Source organism: Mus pahari, chromosome 7 (genome assembly GCF_900095145.1).
Source record: "Mus pahari chromosome 7, PAHARI_EIJ_v1.1, whole genome shotgun sequence".
NCBI lineage: Eukaryota > Metazoa > Chordata > Mammalia > Rodentia > Muridae > Mus > Mus pahari.
In genome coordinates, this window is record NC_034596.1 from 3,608,565 (window position 1) to 3,627,411 (window position 18,847).

General features: G+C 40.0%; 1 protein-coding gene across 9 annotated transcripts in view; it reads right to left on the reverse strand.

Annotated features, from left to right (window-relative positions):
• Positions 1-18,847, reverse strand: part of Ncoa1 (nuclear receptor coactivator 1) — a 230,840-nt gene that overhangs the window by 108,897 nt on the left and 103,096 nt on the right. Inside the window, exon 4 of one of the 9 annotated variants that reach the window (XM_029540759.1) lies at positions 7,879-7,974. The exons of the other annotated variants lie outside the window; for them this stretch is intronic. The gene's annotated coding sequence lies outside the window, so the exon portion shown is untranslated. The remainder of the gene's footprint in view (positions 1-7,878; positions 7,975-18,847) is intronic. 9 annotated transcript variants of the gene reach the window in all.

Below are 18,847 nucleotides of genomic sequence, written 5' to 3' on the forward strand. Positions count from 1 at the left end.
AATGAGAAGAAAAATGCAAATGGGAGGTTAGACTGCCGTTTATTCTTCATGAAATAATACAGCTCAAAAAACTAGAAAATGAGAGAAATGTAAATTTTCAAGTCAAATGGAAAATATTTTCAAAACACAGTAGATGAAGATCTGAATTTACAGGCAAAGACCTTCCTAGTGATGTTATTTGAGACAACTTGCCACTAAGTTAATGAATGCATAATTATATTCTGCTCAATTTCTGAGAGACCCACCCGCTGAGAAGCCTTTTAAACTCATTTCTGCCATTACATGCTTATCGTTCTTGCTACCTATAAAACATAATTTTTCATATTTTCAATTATTTCATTCTTTCAATTTATGTAATATTCTTATTATTGAAATTATGCAAACATTTTACTTTCAAAATTTTTGTTGGGAAAGCTTACTTGCTTCTGTATTTAAAGTTAGTTGAGCTCTTGTTCCAATAATAATGGATTCTTTTGTACTGTATTAATCTGCTCACAGATAAGAGTTATAAACTGTGGACAAAACATAAAAATAACTGAAGACTCTGGAAAGTGAACAAAGCAGACCAAATTGTAAATCTGACTGTTGTTCAGAGAAGGGAGCTGCGAAATGCATGCCTAGATTTTCTCTGTAGGAATTTTTTCAAGGCTTCCCCTACTAAGTGCTGGGAAGCTGGACTAAAGAGGAGAAACCACAGCTGACAGGCTTCAGTCGTTGTGAGTGCAGAGCAGAGCTAGGAAAACTCCAAACTGGTTGACAGAATTATCTACACTCCAAATTTATAAACTGTGGCAAGCAACTCCATATTCATACAACTGACTGTGAGAACAACAGAAAAAGGTTTCTATACACTCAAGGACCAAAAACTAATTTGAAACTAAGAGCATAACATGTCTGAAATGGTTCTGGCAGTGTTCATTGACACTGCACCTCACTAAGTCATTGTAGCTTTGGTTCCTAGCATGCACTATGCACATTTGCAGCATGTGTGCCTGGCCACTGCAGCATGCTAACAATGATGTCTGAAACACCTCAGCTCAGATGTCAGGCAGCACATGCTAGGAGTCACGATGTTGGACTGCACATACAAACTTTTCTGCTCTTAGAGAATATAACTGTTTAATTATGAAAAACAAAGGCAGTATTTTCCAACTGTTACTCTTCAACATTTAAATCTCAAATCAGTATTTTCATTGTATTCTTAGAAAAATGATTTGAAAATGGCTACTTATATGGCAGGCCTAAGGATTTTTTTTAAGATTTAATTTTATTTTATGTGTATGTCTCTTCTTTCCTCTCTCTCCATACTCACTCTTCTCCCTCTCCCTTCCCCTCACCCCTGGTGTGTGTGTGTGTGTGTGTATACACTGAGCCCAGAAGATAGTGTCAGATCCCTAGGAACTGGAGTTACAGGCATCTTGCTATCACTTGCTATGGGTATTGAGAACCAAACTTGAGGCTTCTGGAAGAGCAGCAAGGAGCCCCTGACTGTAGACTCCTCTTTCCAGCTCCTTCAACTTAATTTTTTTAAAAGATAATTAAATGAATTTTGGTTTGAGATTGGGTTAGAATTTCCAGTAATTTCTGAAATGGTCCTAAATATGCTTTGCCATTTTCTACTACATATTTATGTGAAGCAGCTTTCTCAGCACTGACAAGTAAAAATTCTGAAAAATGCAAAGATATTTTGCATCCTGTAGTATCAAACATTCAAACATGGTTTTATTCTTTATTTAATCTTTTTTTCAAAAATATATTAATTTTCTTTGATATATGTGAATGTTTTGCCTGCATGTACATATCTGCAACACATGTTGCCTTGTGCCAGTGGAGGTTAGAAGAGGGTGTTGGATCTCCTGGTGTAGGATAGAAGGACAAAGGAAAAACACCCTGAACCTGACCTACCCCAAGACCAAGGTCAAGGAAAGAACACCCTGACTTCACTCCAAGCCAAAGACCAGGGCTAAAAAACAGAATCCCACCAACCCCTGAGCTTGCCATAGAATCCCACCATTCCTTGAACACAAAATTCCACTAGTCCCTGAGCTTCAAGATCAGACCACAGACCTCAGGCTACCCTGGAAATATCTGCCACCAAAGAAATTCCATATACACCTTACCTTCTGCTCAGTTCTCTGCTCAGTCTCACCTGAACAGACCTGGGTTTCCCCACAATAAATCTCTGTTTGAGATTTGCTGTCTGGGGTCTTTGTGGTATTCAGGTTTCCCTCAGAGCTGTAACACTCGATGCTCAGACTCAAATATGCCCTCCTGGTGTCTGTGCGCCACCTCTGGGTCTAAGATGCACTGGTCCCCTATCCCTCATCTCTAGTCAAACCACAACACATTGACCTTCCAGCTGGCACAGCTCAGGACCCATCCACCAGCTGTAACTAGGTAAGTTTTCCCTTTAGTCAGTGTAAAGGCTTCCCAGATTCAAGGAAGTGACCACTGAATATCTGGCACCCTCTGGTGCCGCAGGCCAGTCTTAAAGGCTACAGTGGCCTTCATCACCTGACCCACACCCCTACCCGTGGAGCTGCAATCCTGCAGTTGCCTTAGGCCCAGCCCGGCTAGCATGTCCTTTCTTGCCCATTTCTTCAAACTTCACTTTGGAGCTGCCTGTAAATCCCACAGCTCCTTTGAGCCCTCCTGGCTTTTGTGACTCTGTTCTCCAACCTTTTCCACCCCTTCCACCCTGCCCTAGGCCTCAGTTTCCTTCTCAACTTCTGGCCTCTACTAAGCCCTGCTAACAGGCCAGAAGTCTCTCTTAAGCTTAGCCAGGCTAAGCCTGACCCTTGTTGAGTGAGGCAATCACCCACTAAATAGCTTGTATCTTCCTCTGGTTCTCCCTGAGCCCTTGAACAGCCACAACTACAGGTTGAAGTGACATTTTTCCTTCCCCTCTCACATCCATGGGAACAGTGTCTTCCAGCTCATTGCCCCTTTGGATGCCTTTAGAAAGTCTCCAGTCTCTATATCTGAGACCCAACCTGAAGGGCCCTAAATTTATTCACTTTTGCGGTCAAATGTGGCCTCAACAGCCCTTAGATAATCAACCCAAATGGCCGCCTAATGGCACCTGTCTCAGTCAGGGTTTCTACTCCTGCACAAACATCATGACCAAGAAGCAAGTTGGGGAGGAAAGAAAGGATCTTTTCAGCTTACACTTCCACATTGCTGTTCATCACCAAAGGAAGTCAGGACTGGAACTCAAGCAGGTCAAGAAACAGGAGCTGATGCAGAGGCCATGGAGGGATGTTACTTATTGGCTTGCTTCCCTTGGCTTGCACAGTTTGCTTTCTTATAGAACCCAGGACCACCAGCCCAGGGATGACACCACCCATAATGGACCCTCCGACCCTTGATCACTAATTGAGAAAATGCCTTACAGCTGGATCTCATGGAGGCATTTCCTCAAGGGAGGCTCCTTTCTCTGTGATAACTCTAGCTTGTGTCAAGCTGACACACAAAACCAGCCAGTACAGCACCCTAGATCCTAATATTATTCAGGACATTTACAAATACTTTGAACAACCTCTGGGTCTAAGAAGTGAAAAGAGATTCCCTATTCCATGTTTCTCTTTTCTCTCCTTCAAGCCTGTTTGTATTTGTATAGTCTCTCTCCAACACTTACAAGGCATAAATGTCCTATATTTGAAGTTGTTGTTGATGGATCTATAAGCTTGTTGTAAAGTGGGAGCCAGGTGTCAGACATATGGGTATTGGGGGAGCAAAGGACTAGTCCAGCTGCAGTGGGCACACACTCTTCTCTGGCCAGTGAATCTCTCAGTTCCCTCCTGCAGTGCCCTCTGTCTATATCCATAGCTCAAAGGTTTCCTATCTCCAAGCCTTCTTTGTTCTCAGCTTTCTGGATTCAGTTCTATGGGGATTCAAGTGTCTTTTTAGGTCTGAGTAGCATTAGACTGTTGTTTCATGCTGTCCCACTTCAATTAAAAGTTGGCTCTGGAGTTCCATTCCTCTAGACCCAAATATGCTCATTTAATAGTTTCCTCCAAAATCTCTGTCCCACGTTAGTCAAGCCACTTGACTATGTGATACAGAAAGGAGAGCAAAACAAAATAAAGGGACAAACTAGTCCCAGTTTGGACGTACACCTGCTACTCAGCTCATCTTCCCTTGGTCTGGTTTAACTCTCTAACGCTTTTGCTAAGGGATAAATCTTTGTAAGCATATTGGGTATGATTAAAGCCCTGTAAAATCTGTAACAAAAAAGTTAAAACCTGTAACACTGAGGTTGGTGGTTAAAAATCTACACATGGCTTGCTACTGTGCAGCTGCTGTCCCCTCATTGGGATGGAAGCAGCTGCGTGGCTGATAGCCATCTTTATCAGGGTTAGAAATGTAGATTTTGCCATGTGACTTCACTCTCATCTTGATTAAAAGTGACCACATGGCATAAGCCAAGCAAGAAAACCAACTCCTCCTAGCTATGAGGCCCAGACCAGATGATTTCTTCACTAATTTTTCATCATGGTAATGACCCCATCCCCACCAATAGCTCCCCCTTATTGGCCTAAACCTACAGCTCCTTCTTTCCATCTCTGGCCTCTTTAGTCTCCTTTACTACCTTCTTAGTGATAGGCCACACAACTCAACCGTCTCAGGCATTTTCAGCCCACTGGCAGTCCTTAGTTCCTTTATCCTGCCAATGGGATGCCCTTTACCTCCCCTTACCTGGCCAAAACTGGCCACAGTTCTCCCTTTGTGGGAAGTGGGGCGGACGCTTGGTCAGTGTACATATCCCCTTCTTACTAAGTGAATTCTCTCAATAGAAAAGAGATTGGAGTCTTATACTCTTAATTCTTCGACCTTCATTAAAGAATTCCAGTCTGTTACCTAATCTTACAAAGTCACCTTCCATAATGTTTATATGATTCTCACCAACAACCTCCTCCCCAGGGAGTGCAGGTGAGTCTGGGACCAGGCTAGGGCACACACAGATGAAACCCACCAAACTAATGCCACCATATAGGCTGGGCCAAGGCAGTCTCTGACCAGGATCCTGAATGGAATTACAATGGGGATAAATTTATAACTTGCCCCCTGGCCAGTCTCTGCAAGGTTGCCTTTAAAGCAGTAAATTATAATAAAATCTAAGAAGTCATTCAGGACAAACATGAAAACCCACCTTAATTCCCTCATAATGGCCCTCTTGCATACTAGGTTCCCAAGACCCCAGATGGAAAACAACTCCTTATGACCTACGTCTTCTCCCAGAATTTCCCTGATATTTGGGCCAAATTTAAACGTCTAGAGAAAAGACCACTGACTCCATAGGTAGAAGCCTTAGCTGTGGCCATTAAGGTATACCAAGGGAGAGGAGAAAAAGTCCAAAACCAAACATATTTGATTCTGGGTAAGGCCTCTCAGCTGGCCTCAGCAGCAGCCTAGGCTCCCAAAGCCCAAGAGCCTCTGGGTCTCTGTTTCAAATGTGGCTAGGAGGGTCACTGCTCCAGTCTGCCCAAACCCTTTCAAACCATTCTGGCCATGCCATGGTACTATTAACAGGGACATTGGGACACTGACTGTCCTTGTGTCCTTTATGGCATGACAATATCAAGCCCAAATTACCCTACAGCTGACCTCCTAAGTCTGGCCATGAATGATTGAAGTAGGCCTAGACTCCAACCACCCCAGTCTCCAACAGGGAGCTTTGGGTAGTCATCACAGAATCAAGGCCATCCATCACCTGCCTTCTGGATACTGGGGCTACTTTTTTGGTCCTCTCCTCATTCCTCTGTTTTCAGGTATAGGACACCCCAAACCCTCGATAGCCAAACATCACTCCCTTCTCATTCAATTACAAAAACCTTTCCCTCCCAGTCAGGGCAAAAGGTGAAAAGCAGTCCACCCACCTGGTTCTGGTTATTTGGAAAGTTCTGTGTGCAGATCAGTGTCTGTTTTCTGGTGTATCTGTTTTGTTATAAGCGAGTTGGAAACCGGTCAGAACCAGATGAATGTATGAATGATAGTGCTACCATGTGTTTTGTTTCTCACTGGTCATCTTTGACTGTGTGAGCTTTCTGTTTTGATTTTGCCTTCTTTGCCACTGCCAGCCACAAGCCACCATTGTTAACACTGCTTTCTATGGCTGCCGTGACAGCTAGGGCTCAGAATTTATTGCTAGGCTTTCTGGTCAGTGGATTCAGTTTATAAAAGAATTTTAAAAACAATGCCTGTTTAATAAGGTATTAGAGTTACACCTCGTGCATCTTCTTCCATGCCAATCAGAGGTTAGCCTTCAAGTTGTGTACCACTGCTTCTCTTCTTGCCACCTGTCCCTCCTCCTAATCCAGCAGGGTCTCCAAGTGCCAGTCCCTTTCTGAGGTCTCTCTCTTCAGGCAGCATTACCTTAGGTATGCATACTTACCTTTCAGCCACACCCACGTCTCAACATTTCTAACTGACTCAAGTTGCTGACTGGACTCTCTTAAGGTGTGTACAGACAAATTGTTTCTGCTGGCTTTTGCCACCCATCATATTTGGTTCCATATTCTAGAGTCCATCTCTTCAGTTTCTCCTTCCCTCCTCCTGCTCCAACCATCCATCTTTCCTAATCTACTCTATAAATGTCCTCTTTCAGGTCTAGACCCCACAACATAGGCAAGTCTAGTTATTAAGACCCTGCTCCTTATCTCTTTCTATTGGAACCAAACTCCCTGTTTCCTTGTTTCCTCCCCATAGGAACTGCCTCCTAAGCCTCAAAGCTTCCCTGCCTTTGCAACCTTGTTCCTCCTATCTCCTAGCTCTGTCCTAGAAGGCTCACAGCTACTCTATGCCCTCCTAGATCTCTCAACTCACCTTGGAGCTTATCCATCCTGTACAGTGTGACCCTTCCTCTCTCCGTTCATGGACTCAGATTTTATTAAGGTCTCATTCTGTTACTATAAACAGCCTGACCTCAGTATATTTCAAAGGCCAAAATTGACATGCTCAATTTTCTGTGGTGACAGCTTCTGCCACTGCACAATCAAATGATCTGAAAATCATTTGTATCTAAACTTGCACTAGTCTCTTGTATTTCTACACCTGTCCAGGGTAGCACTTACAAGGATGTTTAACATTCAAGAGACATCTCTACCTCTAACCAACAGCCCATCCTAACAGAGCCAGGAAATTGCTCTATTATCAGGCTGCCAAAGGCTGATCCACTAGCCTACAACACCCTTATCCATCTCTCTTTCTCTGAAGGTTTCCCCTATGCCTGTTTTCTCCATGACCAAAAGGAAGATTACTGTACAAAGTGGCCAGAAACTTAAAGAGGTTGTTAATATTGGTCCTGCAAAAAAACATGAGACAAATTTAGGTGATCCTAATTTTATATCAGCTAATGAATACTACTCTGCCTGGCAGCTTTGGAGAGTGCTGGTTGTATGCTCCTCCCAGGTCAAACTCGTGATCACGAATTTAGCCATACCCATTGGACTACTAGATTGTCTCACCTTGTCTGTAACTGTCCTGAGCCACCCCTTATCTCTCCCATTTCTCTTCGGTATCTCAGACTGTCTTAACTCCTTAGAGATTCACTTTACAGGCACACTGGATCCCTCAGACTATAACACTACTTTAGCTCTGAGCACTGCCATCAGCCCTTATGTTTGAACACTCACATGCTTTGATTATTGGTGGCACTCAAGTTTATCACTGCCTACCTGATGGGTGGCCTAAGACTTGTGCCCTGCTGTTTCTTTTTCCAAAATTATGAGTGTTACCTTATAAAGGACACTTGCTGATTCCCATCACAGGGTTTCTAGTGGCATGGCATGAGGTCCTACCCTTTCTTGTAGTCTTTGGTACAATAATTGCTGTCGTCACCACTGGAGCGGCAGGACTGACTACTCCCCTAGTATTTACCTTCAGTTTTCACCCAGGTTCATCCAGGATCTCCAACAGGTAGCTCAGAACATCCTTACCCTCCAGGGATAAACAGACTCACTGGCCACTGTGGTGCTATAAAATCAGCAAAGATTAGATTTACTGAAAGTAGAGAGACGTGGTCTTTGTTTCTTCCTAGGGAGAAATGTTCCTTCTATGTCAACTAGTCAGGTACAGTAAAAGAAAAGATCCAACAATTCCAGATGGATCTCCAAAAATGTACAAAACAGCTCCATGTCTCTGGCCAGTGACTCCTCCACTGTCTAACATGGAATTGGCTATTTCCCTTCTTAAACCCCCTTTCTCCTCCTTTTCTTAATCCTACTAGTCACAGACTGCCTCATAAACCTCTTGCCTAGATTTCTTCAACAACAGACCCAAAGATTTTTTTTTTAATCAGACTTTTAATCAGCTGCTATTACAGGATTACCAACCCCTAGATACTGAGCCAGAGGCCTGGGACTCCTGATTATATGCTGATAATGAAGGTCAAGTTCACTTAAAGGACTTTGAAACCCCCATTCAGCAGGAAGCAGTCTAACAATAACATCACTCCCCTTTCCTGGCCCCTGATTACTTATCAATAATAAGCAAGGGGGGGATATAAGCCCTTTGAGGCATGTTAGTGGCCAGGTCCTGCCCCGTGTACCTCCAAACACCAAGTTCTCCCCCACAGAACACTCTGCCCTAACAGGCAGCCTTTGCCCCTACCCTTCAGAGTAAATGTCCTCTGAAGAATAACCACTACAGATTTAACTAGTTCTTCTCTTTTTCCTCTTGAAACTGGTTTTTCTTAGGTTTCACATGATTGTTATTGGTATTCAGGCTGTTTCCTATCTTAAAATCTTTGTGATGGTTGCTTACATTTTCCTCTTTCTCTAATTTTGACTTTAAAAACTCCTCATTGATTTTATTTTTGCTGATGTTATCTTAAATGTGATTTAGAAAGGGACCAATACTCAATACCTACACATACTACCATGTTTCCTGGATTAAGAATGACTGTTACTTTATTTTAGAACATTTAAAATCTTGTTTCATATGTTTTAAACATCTTAGCTTTGACAATTTTAAAACACACCATTCTGACAGTCTTTAAAAAACTGTAAGCTAGGCAGTTGTGGTGCACACCTTTAAACCCAGCACTTGGGAGGCAGAGGCAGGTGGATCTCTTAAGTTCGAGAGCAGCCTGGTCTACAGAGTGAGTTCCAGGACAGCCAGGGCTAAACAGAGAAACCCTGTCTTGCAAAAAACAAAGAAATGAACAAACAAAACAGCTAGTAAGTGAAATTATTGGCTAAATGAAAACTTTAAGCAGCTGTGATATGCAGTAAGCCCTGGGCAAGAATCTGACTGGAAGGGACACAGAAGAAAACAATGCCTCTCTATACACACAGCTAGCACTATGAATTCTGACTTTTAGAAAAAGCAGCAAAAATGCTTCCTTCCATTAACAACAGCTGATTTATGAGATGGCTATCAAAAGAAGCTGCAGTGTTCTTTAGTAATGAATTAAAAGAAACTTATCTCTAAGATCAGTGGATTATTCTCTTATCCAGTTATATTAACTGTTAGGCACCGTAGAAGTCATTTGTTATTAATAAAATGTACAATATAAGCATTTCGCATTATTGTAACAAATTACTACAGATTCAAGGTTATTTTCACTATAAGCCATTTTTTTTCTTTCCTCAGGATATCCTTTCTGCTGTGAGTGTGTGCTGGTTTGAGTAAGAGATGTCCTCCACTGGCTTGTGGATCACATTTGGTCCCCACTACAGAACCTTAGGCAGGTGGAGCCTTGCTACAGGAAGTATGTCATTGTGGCAGACTTTTAGCCTTGCTCCACGTCCTGTTCTATTTCTCTGCTTCCTGTGTGTTGAATACAAGTATGGCCACCCAGCTTCCTGCTCTGCTGCACACTCTGTCTATTGGCTATCATGCCTTTCCAGCTATGGTGGGCTCTGGACCATAAGCTAAAATATAGCCTTTCTTTCTAAAGTTGTCTTTTTGTTATAGTATTTTATCACAGCAGCAGAAAACAAACAGGGTAGAAATGAAAAAAGTAAGTACCAACTCCCACTGTGTTCAGACTAATAGCTTAGATGAACTATGCTGTCTGTCATTCAGCAGCAAGCAGCCACAAACCAATCATTAGTACTTTGTGGAAATTGTAACAGTTTTCAGTAGCATAAAATTATGATTCCATACTATTCTTATTAATTTTTTTTACCAAATACATTTTAGAAAAGACGATATAGGAAAAATAATGCAAAGGCAGATTTTTCTTAGAAGAAACAAACTCTTCATGAGAAATAATGCTATTTCTATTAATAATGACAAAACTGTTGTATTCCCTAAACTCAAGTTGAAATTGATATAAATAAAATGGAAATAAAATCATTTATATTAATATTCAGAGTATCATAATTCAGAAGTAAGTAAAGTTTGGTTTTGTTATAGTATGTAGTCACTTGCCTTATTAGTAGTACCTCTGTAGAGAGGAGATTTGGTAATAAAGATTTTAAAAGTAAAGTTTTTTACTTTTTACAACAGAATGACATTTTTTAGTTTCCCTTTTATATTTCTTTAAAAGATTCATTTAATTTTATGATTAGAGAATTCACTTATGAAAATCTTGCAATTTCTTTCAAAAACATTTCTTCATACATGTTTTCAAATTTTTTATTAGATATTTTCTTTATTTAAATTTCAAATGTTATCCCCTTTCCTGGTTTCCCCTCTGAAAACCCCCTACCTGCCCTCTCCCCCTGCTCACTAACCCACCCACTCCCACTTCCTGGCCCTGGCATTCCTCTATACTGGGACATAGAACCTTCACAGATTAAAAAATATCTGAGTGAATCTAGAGAATTTTTAGAAAAATACAATTGTATTATATTTGAACTGATACAAACTGCTGATCTGTATACAAAGGAAAAGTTCCAAGGGGAATCCTACTAAAAATGTGATCTAAGCATGCTCTGTAAGTGGTATGACCCTACAGTGAGTCAGCAATAATTCTCTCAGGCACATGAGCAGTAAGGAAAGTGAAGAATGTTCATCCTAGTATTTGTAATGGTAAAAATGGGAACACCCAAAAATGTCCCCCAACAATAGAATGCATTATTAAATTCTAGACTAGTGTTACAATACAACCTCACAATAGTGTCATAAATGAACAAAACCCGAACTATTAACATCTGCCTATGGGCACCTGGACTCCTTTCTTACAACTGAGGAAGTATAGGAATAGGGTTAAAACTATCGAGTCTAGAGTCCAACTATTCTTCTTCTTCTTCTTCTTCTTCTTCTTCTTCTTCTTCTTCTTCTTCTTCTTCTTCTTCTTCTTCTTCTTCTTCTTCTTCTTCTTCTTCTTCTTCTTTTTTTTTTTTTTAAAGATTTATTTATTATATGTAAGTACACTGTAGCTGTCTTCAGACACTCCAGAAGAGGGAGTCAGATCTCGTTACAGATGGTTGTGAGCCACCATGTGGTTGCTGAGATTTGAACTTAGAACCTTTGGAATAGCAGTTGGGTGCTCTTACCCACTGAGCCATCTCACCAGCCCAAGTCCAACTATTCTATGTTACTTTTTGACCCTGTACTTTTAATCTTGGATAGAATACTTGTACTTAGCCAAGAAGTTTTAGAAGAAACATTTAATATTTTTAAATGACTTAAAAGAGCATATGGCATATGATAAACATGATTAAGCAGACCTTAACTGAGTTTTAACCCTTCTACTTGGCAGCCACCTTCCAATAACTGATATAAACCACCTTATTTTCCATAAAGACCTGTGTGTGTGTGCCTGCTGTATGCTGTCTGTGTCTAGTGAATGTGAGTGTGCGGAGGGGTGTGTACATCCAGGGAAGGCCAGAGATGTCAGCTGCTTTCTACTTTATTGCCTTGAGAAAGGTCTTTTCCTGAACTAGAAGCTGACCATGTTTCTTAGTCAGTGAGTCCTTAGGATGAACCTACCTCTGCTCCCCAGTGCTGGGGATCTCAGATACTGGTGACCATGCCTGGCTGGCTTTCTTTTCTTTTCTTCTCCCAACATGAGTGCTAGGGATTCAAACTCAGATCGTCCCATGCAGCTCTTACCCACTAAGCTATTTCCCAACTCTCGCATCACAGTTTTCACATGACTCATCAGTTTAATAGTCCATAGTATTTTCTGTTTCAGAAGACTTACATACTTTCATATCTTGTTTTACGTTCTCACTATGCTTCAAGGAAGATACTGATGCTTATATTCTAGGTTTTAAAATGTATACAAAGAATCAATCCAGAGTACTTTTTAAAAAAATATTGAATTCCATTTCTCATCTACTCTTTAAAAAGACAGATTATAAATTTACAGTCAAAATTGTGTCATCAGTCTACATATCAACTACAAAGACTAAAAGATTAATGAGTATTTCATCCATTCTAACATTTATGTGAAAAAATACAGAAAGTTTCAGACTAGTAAATTCCAGCATTATTAATTCTAGATATAACATAAGCACATTCAGCCTAGAGATTGGTCTCAAAAGACTATTCATACTATTTTTATGCTCTACTAAGTTCCACATCTGCATTCCTCTGCTTTAATTGCTTTACATTTATTTACTGTGTGTTGGGGGGCATGTGTGCATGCCACAGCTCACATATATTCTCTCCTACCATGTAGATCCCAGAGATAGAACTCAAGTTGTCAGGCTTAGATGCACCTTTACCCCTAATCCCTTCTGGCTTTAAAAAAATAATAATATTAATTTTAAGCCTTGGTTGACAACTAACTTTTTATCAAATTCTTCCACTCTCTTTTTACATGCATGTTCTTCTTTTCTCCCTTCTCAAAAAGGATCATTATACCCCACAATTGCTTCAACCCAACATGTACACAGTATTGCACTGAAATCATCTTCCATTCTCACACCACATACATACAAACAAACAGTTTAGTTTGTCAAAAAAGAAATCTCAAGTGCACACGCATGAGATCTGATACTCCATTACTGCACATTCTCTTTCCTGGGGTCCCAGCCTCACTCCCAGCCCACTTCCTCAGATTATCCTCTGCTTTAGTCACCTGTCCTCCCCAGTCTTTTTCCTCTCCATCCCGATATAGCCTCTGCTGGGAGTCTGTTCCTCAGACTTTCTTTTCTTAGTCACACCTTAAATGCACACATTTGCTGGGTGGCTGTATTTACTGCTATCTTTCCCCACAAATCCCTAAGCTTCCACGTGGATAGTGTAAATCTGAGAACACAGAGAGAAAGGAAAACAAGTAAGTTAGTAACTGGGTGAGTCCCTACAACCTAGAGAAAGCCCATTTCTGAGCTTCCCTGTACAATGTAATCTCTGTCCCCTCTCTTGTCCTCCTACGCCTTTCCTTTTCCCACAAGGTAAGAGAAAACAAAAACACCTAGCTAGGGGCTGAGTACACCTTCAAGTAACTGAAAACTAACCCTAACATCTAAACTGTAAGGATTTAGCTCTACCAAGTCAGAGAGTAGCTAGGCAGCAAGGCCCACCCATATCAGGCTAGAACACAATCACAGGGAAGCCCTGGGGTGCACATCTTTAATCTCAGCATTCAGGAGGCAGAGGCAAGAGGATCTCTATGAGGTTGAGGACACCTAGGTATACACAGTAAGTTCCAGGCTACACAAGGCTACATAATGAGACCTTATCTCAAACAAAAATAAAACCAAAACATTGTTCAGGAATCATAATTATCAATACAGGCTAGAAGAAATTTTATTAAATGCTAGAACAAAACCAAAATTAAATCACATTATTGAATAGTTAAATTTAGCAGATATTTATCAGATGTGTGTTTATAGTGTTGATTTTTTTTCTTTAAGCCACTTATATCTATTATACCATATTGTTAATTGACAAAGCCAGTTTTACACACAAAGCTCCTCTTTGCACCTAAAGGTAGCACATACTCATTAAGGCATAAAATTATTTCTATTTAGGTATTTCTATTTCACTTTTCATATATCAAAATTACAAATTACCTTTTGACGTGGAGGTGTGATCACCGTATATACTTAGAGGCTTTGGTAATTAACTCCATCTTTATGGAGTGAAAAGTTCCAGTCATGTAACAAGGTGTGTTACCATATGGTCACACTTAACTGTTCTACACAGCAACATGCAAAGTCCCTGGGGGTGGGAAGACGAAGAATAAACTGAAGCCTGTCCTGCGACTTTAACAAAATACATGGCTGCTATTAGTTAGGTATTTTAAAAGTAAATTATATATTTAATTTACTAAGCATACATCCTTTGTTTGGGTAACAGTATTTTAATCATCAGATATCTAAGAACTCAGTATGTGGTAGGCACTGTGTCAAATGTTGGGAATGCAGCCACAAACAAGAGAGGCAACGCCTCTATTGTTCTTTAACTTTCGATTGGGTGACTAAACAAAGTTTATAAGTAAAAGGGACATCTCAGCTGAGACCACATATAACAGCTATTTTTTACTCTTTTATATTTTATATTGAGGACTCATATCCTCACAGACACTGGGCAAGTGCTCTACTGATCCTATAAAGAAAAATCTAACTCCAAAATTATTTCAGTAATCCTAATACTCTTCCATCAATCGTGAACTTATTATTTATATAATGCCTACATTTGGATATCCAGGAAATATCCTGGGGACTGAGGATGTAGCCCAGTTAGTCGACGGTTAGCCTAACATGCAGGAAGCCCGGGTTTCATCCTCAGCTCAGTACAACTGAGTGTGGTGGCACATACTTGTAATTCACGCATTTGAGAGATAGAGGCAGCCTCCTCAGAAGTTTAAGGCCAGCCCCAGTTACCTGATGAATCTGAGGCTAGTCTAGCCTAAAATTAACCCTGTCTCAAAAATTTAGAATAAATAAATACATAAATAAATACATAAATAAATAAATAAATAAATAAATATATATTTAATAAGCCAAAAAGAAAATTCTCATCTCTATCACTCAAAGTCACTACCATACCCTTACCATCTCCATGTATCTCTCTCTGGCCTTGAATTTATAGCTGATTTCAGCCTCATCCTCTTGAATGTTGCGGTTATAAGCAGATAGACGTTGTCTTAGTTAGGGTTTTACTGCTGTGAGCAGACACCTGACCAAGGCAAGTCTTATAAGGACAACATTTAATTGGGGCTGGCTTACAGGCTCACAGGTTCAGCCCAATATCATCAAGGCAGGAATGTGGAAGCATCCAGGCAGTCCTGCTGCAGGCAGAGCTGAGAGTTCTACATCTTCATCTGAAGGCTGCTAGTGGAAGACCGACTTCCAAGCAGCTAGGATGAGACTCTTAAGCCCACATCCACAGTGATACACCTACTTCAACAAGGCCACACCTACTTATCCTGCCACTCCCTGGACTGAACATATACAAACCACCACAGATGTCAGAATACCTATCTCCTACTATTTCTATTATATCAGACAGATAGCATGTTCACTGCATTCCATACTGTTAGCAATCCAATTCCGAAGCACTTCAACCACAGATCTGACCCATGTGTTTAGTCTGCCTCACAATGTCACATTCCTAATCAGCGCTCAATCACACCTTAGCAGTTTTCCACAAAGAAATCACATCCTGAATTCACATACCTACCACTCGAGGTTTCCTTCCAACATAGCCTGTAGTGGCAGAGCTTAAAAATATAACAAAAGTATACTAAATAGATGAAGAAAAAAAGAAATATACCAGGATAACAGAGAATTTTCTTTCTTTTTTTTTTCAAAGTTCCCTGCCCCTGCCACTCCCCCACTGAGTGTGCGTGCATGTGTAAGAGCAGGTGCTGGCTTGCCAAAGTGCACATGTGGAGATGAGAGAATAACTTTCAGGAGCTGATCTCTCTTGCACGTGCATGAGACAGGGCACTGAACTCAGGTATGTAGGCCTTTGCACACAAGAACCTCAACCTGCTGAGCCATCCTGCTGGCCTGTAACTGGAGGATTTTAAGTCCTTCTCTCAGCAACTGACAGAAGGACTGATGCCTCCGGAACAAAACAGAAACAACTTAGGCGGTCTGGCTGACATCCACCCCTTCCATCCACCTGACTAACCTTTTTTTTTTTTTTTTTTTTGACCTCACAATTGCAGACAACTACTTTCATGTACATATAGACATTTCACCAGTAAGGACTACATACTGAGCAGGTAAAGTAAGTTTAAAGGTATTAAACTAGTTGGACTATGGTAAATACAACTGAAATAAATTAAAAGGCAGAACGTAACATCTAGAAAAAAATCCAAAGCTTTAAAAGTTTAAAATTAACACATTTTAAATAATAAACAAAAACAGAATTTGAAAAAATTAAAATGATAATGAAAAATGATAACAAAATATAAATTATATCATGTTAAAAATTAACAAGGGGGAAGATATCATTTCCTTAAATTCTTATTTTAAGCAAAAGCAGATTTTTAAGTTTTGCTCATAAAAATCTAAAAAAAACAAAGCAAAAAAGATGAAAGGAACTAAAGAAGAAAACAACTAAAATTGGAAATCAATCAAAAGAATCAAATGATAGAGATGATAACAAAGTAACGGTTAAAGGATTACCAAGACTTACAATCTGTAGTTAGCTGGGCAACTTTTCCCTTGGCATGTCTGAAATCAACACGGCCCATGTAAGCACCAGTGCTGTCCATCCTCCACTGTCAGGGTCCTAATCTCTAACCGGGGTCACAAAAAACTGGACTATTGTCCCTAGGCCGAGCAGGGATCATCAATGCCTCTTACACTTTTGTATATGGCTGGAGAGATAAAGATCAGTGTTTAATGGCACATGCGCACGCGCGCGCGCGCACACACACACACACACACACACACACACACACACACACACAGAACCAAGGCTCAGTTTTAATGCTGCAAGCTAAGTGTGCTGCAATACAGTCGTTTTCATCTGCTACTGGCTCTGGCTAATTTTGTCCTCCACCAGCTGTGCTGAGTCGCTGCTGCACAGTCAGCAATATCTGTATCTTTACCATCTGGTCATTTACAGAAAAGGTTCACTGACCCCTACTCTTCTCAACCCTTTCTACTCCTCTTTTATCCAATCATGGATCCAATCCAAGAGTCTGTTTAAAACCCCAGAGGTACCATTTTCCTTCGTAGTAAATATCTTGAATAAAATATTCTGTATTGATCTGTAGAGTGTTGAATATTTTCTGTATGTGTGTGTTTTACACTTTTAGCAGGAACTTCCCTAAAAAAGGAAGTTATCATTCATCAACAAGATACCCACAAGAGTTCAGTTGAGTAAGTGGATGAGAGCTAAGGAAACTATTTCCTCTCCTGTAAAAAAAAAAAACAAAAAACAAAAAACAAAAAACAAACCAATTTTCTAAATGTTTCAACATTGGGTTTTTAAATGCAGTATTCCAGCTGGACAAGCAAACCCCCCTAAACTCATGGTAAGGATTCTTTCCAATTCATTATTCAGGTTGAAGATAGAAACGCAGTTCTACAGAGGAAAAAAAATCATCTATTTCAGTTAACCAGAAAAAAGACAATATGGCGTATTAAAACTAACATTTCTTCTCAAGTACCATGCAGACATACCTTCCTACAAAGCAGAGCTCTATTTTCTAAGTTGTGTCATCTACAGATACATCTTAGTAGAATGGCTTTAAAACGTCATACATAATGATATCTCAACTTTTATTACCAAATCTCATTCTCTTTTCTCCAAATGTCATCTTGTAGGTGTAAAGGCATTTACTTCAGTGGGATCCTAGGATAAATAAGTCACTCAAAATGACACTCAGCTTAGCTTACCTTTTGTATAAAAATCAAAATTTCATATATGCAAGACAAGTAAATGAGCAGAACTCTCTAAAACATACCCAAGAAAGGCTAGAGAGATGGCTCAGCAGTTAAGAGCAGTTGCCACCTTCACAGAGGACTCAGGATCAAGTCTCAGCACTCACATGATCGCTCAAAGCCAACCATAGTTCTAGGTCAAAAGGATTCACTCTCTTCTGGCTTCTACATGCACATGGTACACATAAATTCAGGTAAACATTCATACATATAAAATTACAATAAGTGTTTAAAAACTTTAAAAAATAAAAACATACAATTAAAAGAAGAACTAAATTTTTCCATTGTGTTTTTAATATTTCCCAACACATTTCTTGCTAAAGCCTTATCCAACACATTTGTTGTATAAGCTTAATGAACTGAATTATATAAAATTTTCTACACACACATACACACAAACTCACATGCACACAGTGGTTACATTGAACCACTGTATTAGCGAAGACAAGGCCTAGAGAGATGGCTCACACTTAAGAGCATGTATTACTTTTTCAGAGGACTCAAGTGGGGTTCCCAGAGCCCCATACCAGGTAGCTGACAACCACCTGTAACTCTGGCTTCTAGGGTATCAAACATCTTCCCTTATGTGTGTGTTCACAAATACATAATTAAAAATAATAAAAATAAAAACCCTAAAAAGGGAAATAATGGTCTGGGAGGCCGTGAGTTCTAGATCTGGGCCTCTGTAATTCATCAACTTTATTCTGTTCTGAGCTCAAAAGTTAGAGATCTTTGGTAAGCTAACTTTCAAATGAGAGCAGGTGGAAGACCAGATGGGTAGAAAACACAGTGTAAATGGCCAAGGAAAAGCCATCACTACTATTACTGTGAAATTTGAAAGCATGCTTTTCACTAATTTTAAATCTAAGATCATATTAGTACTTGGAAAAGGTCAAAAAACACAGTAGTTTGGGAAAAAAATCATTCTTTTTCGATTTCATGTAGTTTTTTTTCAAGAAGGTTTACCATCTAATTTTAAGTCTAAAACATATTAAAATGAATATTTGGCAAGGATAAATTTAGGACACCATTCATAAAGGACTGCTCCTTAGGACTCAATTGGCTTATATGAATGGCACTTAAATTGACACAATTAA